At 43.1% G+C, this 3,021-nt stretch overlaps 1 protein-coding gene across 1 annotated transcript in view; it reads left to right on the forward strand.

The window, feature by feature from the left end:
- IFT81 (intraflagellar transport 81) overlaps positions 1-3,021 on the forward strand; it is a 165,735-nt gene that overhangs the window by 6,279 nt on the left and 156,435 nt on the right. The window contains exon 2 of the mRNA XM_014588119.2: positions 1,650-1,753. The gene's annotated coding sequence lies outside the window, so the exon portion shown is untranslated. The remainder of the gene's footprint in view (positions 1-1,649; positions 1,754-3,021) is intronic.

Raw genomic sequence — 3,021 nt, forward strand, 5'->3', positions numbered from 1 at the left:
CCTCTCAAAAAAAAAAAAAAAAAGTCCCAAAATGGAACTAATCTAAATACTCATCCACTAATAAACAAAATGTGTCTGTCTATACCATGGAATAGTACTCAGCCATAAAAAGGAATAACGTATAGATACATGCTATACCATGAACGAGCCTTGAAAACACCATGCTAAGTGAAAGAGCCAGACACTCGAGATCAGCAGATGGCATAAAGTTTACATCTCTGGACTCCCATGAGGTCGACCACAGTTTGAGTCCCAGACCCAGAGGCTTAAAACTCACACCAGGCGTATGTGCGTGTGTGCCCCAAATCATGAGAGGAAAATGGAGGAGAAAGGATTGTGGTGTGGCCATCCCCCCTGGGGATCATTTCTCGCTTTCTGTCTGTCTCTCTCTCTACGGTGAGCACACGTGCCCTATAGCAAACATCTCTCAACAAACAAAACAAAAAAAAAGGGTCCAGCAGGTGGTGTGGTGGTGAAGGCGCTGGACTTCCACGTGGCTGACAGTTTTGGGTCCCAGACCTGGCAGCTCGCTTTCTCACTTTCTCTGGTCAAATTAAATAATAATAATAATTAATAAAATGATTCTTTAAAAAAAAAGAAAGAGCCAGATACTAAAGGCCACATAATGTATGATTCCATTTATAGGAAATGCCCAAAATAGGCAAATCTGTAGAAAAAGGAGAAGATAGTGGATTATTGGAGTCTAGGGGAGGAACAGAAAGTGACTGCTAGTGAATATGAAGCTCACATTTGGCGTGAAGAGAGTATTCTGGAAGTAGTGGGGATACTCCATAAACTGAACAAATTAAAAGCCACTGAAGTGCACATTTAAAAGGGCAAGGTTTACAGTGTGTGAATTGCATCAACAAATATAAACGGAATAAACAGCCAAGGATTGGGGAGGGAAAAATGAGGATTCTTCAAAAAGTTCATAGAAAATGTGAATTATGAAAAAAAAACTGCACGGATTGCAATTTTTTTTTTTTGCACCAAAATAAGCTTGTATTTTAATTCTTTTTTTCCCCCAACTTTTCTTTTTTTTTTTTTTTGGAGGGGTTTTTCGCTATAGGGCGTGTGCGCTTGCCAGACAGACAGAGACATAGAGACAGAAAGCGAGAAATCACCCCCCAGGGGGAATGGCCACGCCGCAATCCCTTCTCCTCCATTCTCCTCTCGGGATCGTGGGCACGCATGCACACGCTCCCGGCGTGAGTTTTAAGCCTCCATGTCTGGGACGCGAACTGTGGTCGACTACGTGGGAGTCCAGTGACATAGCCATTACACTAACTGCTGGTCCCCTCCACCAACTTTTTGAAGCCACCCGGTACATCCTGTGAAACACTGTGGCCAGTGTTCATTCTTTCTTCATAAGGAAACTCTTCAGAGCCTCACACCTACCTTATGTATTTTTATTTTAGATACAGTTTCGATTATCTAGTTTATTTGATGAATGTTAAGCCAGTTCATCACGACCTTCTTCTCTGGGCTGTCCTTTCTCACAGACGTGGCTCAGCAGCCATTTTTATAAGTGACCTGATCCTCCTGGCAACAGCTGATTGGACACAGATGGGAACCTGACCCAAACCTGGCCAGTCTGAGCCTCTCCCGTGGCTGTGGCATTGATTAATAGGCAGCTCTGTTCTTTGCAGGTGACCCGAACTGAGTTTGAATTGATGTAACCATCATGTCCATAGAGAAGCCAAGGAAGGCTGTCTATGGAAATCGAAGAATGAAACAGCCACCAGAGACACAGGTGAGAGAGACAGAAAACAACCTCTGTGGTTTCTGTTGTGTTTCTACTTCCTGATTCGCCTCCCTGGTTTGCCTTTGAGATACCCCTGTCATAATAAACATTCGTTTTTTTAATATCAGCTAGTAGCCTCCTGAAACTCGGAATTGAAAAGATTATGGCTATGGGGACCAGCAGTTAGTGTAATGGCTATGTCGCTGAACTCCCACGTAGTCAACCGCGGTTCAAGTCCTGGACCCAGTGGCTCAAACTCACGCTGGGTGCATGTGCATGCGTACCCAAGATCCCAAGAAGAGAATAGAGAAGGGACTGCAGCTTGGCTATCCCCGGGGTGTGATTTCTTGCTTTCTGTCTCTCTCTCTCTCTCTCGTGAGCGCATGCACCCTGTAGCAAAAACCTCTCTCTAAAAAAAAAAAAAAGAAAAGAAAAAAGAAAAGACTATGGATATGTTCCTAGGATCCAACAGAGGAGAAGCGAGGATGTCCCCAGAAAGGAAGGCGTCCCGTGTTTGTATGACTGCAGCAAAACTAGGGAGAGGTGGGGCACTGCCCGAGCCAGCAGTACTGAGAGCAGCAATACATAACGGTCCATGAAGAGAAATTAGTGTCTATAAAAAGCAGAGTCAAGCGCTCCAAAAAGCTGATCAGTCTAGGACGATATAGTTGAGAGGCCCACAGTGACAATACCTCAGTGCCCCTTGGGGCATCATTTGGTTATAGCATGGCAAGATGGACATTTGTCACAATGGCCTTGAGTCACCAAAGGCCAAATGAGGCAGTACCCTTTGTTCAGGGGGACCTTCAACAAAAAAAGGTTCTAATGAAATGTTCAGTTATTTAAAGATGTGGGATTCACTTCTCTGGCACAGATCCTTCGTGAAATACATAATGACACATCCTTCTGGCACAAATGTGCAATTTTATATACGTCCAGAAACAGAACATCTAAATAAAGAACAAGCTGATAGCAAAAGTGAAGAGTACATTATTTTATAATTTCGTTGTTGGTTTTTCTGTGTAGTCCTTGAGACTGAACCTGTTCTGGAACATAGAAGGAATGTTCTATCTCTGTCTGTCTCTGTCTCTCTAGCAAGCACACGCATCCTACAGCAAAAATCTTTCTTAAAAAAAACAGTTTGCTTATGTATGACTGTTATCTCATAGGCCATATGCTGATCACAGATAATGTTCTTTGTGCTATCTGCTAGATCAGTAGACTTCAACCTTGTCAGATCCAAGGTCTCTTTAGAAAGAAATCTTTTTTTTTTTTTT

The sequence above is a fragment of the Tupaia chinensis genome, unplaced genomic scaffold (assembly GCF_000334495.1).
Source record: "Tupaia chinensis unplaced genomic scaffold, TupChi_1.0 Scaffold000258_1, whole genome shotgun sequence".
NCBI lineage: Eukaryota > Metazoa > Chordata > Mammalia > Scandentia > Tupaiidae > Tupaia > Tupaia belangeri.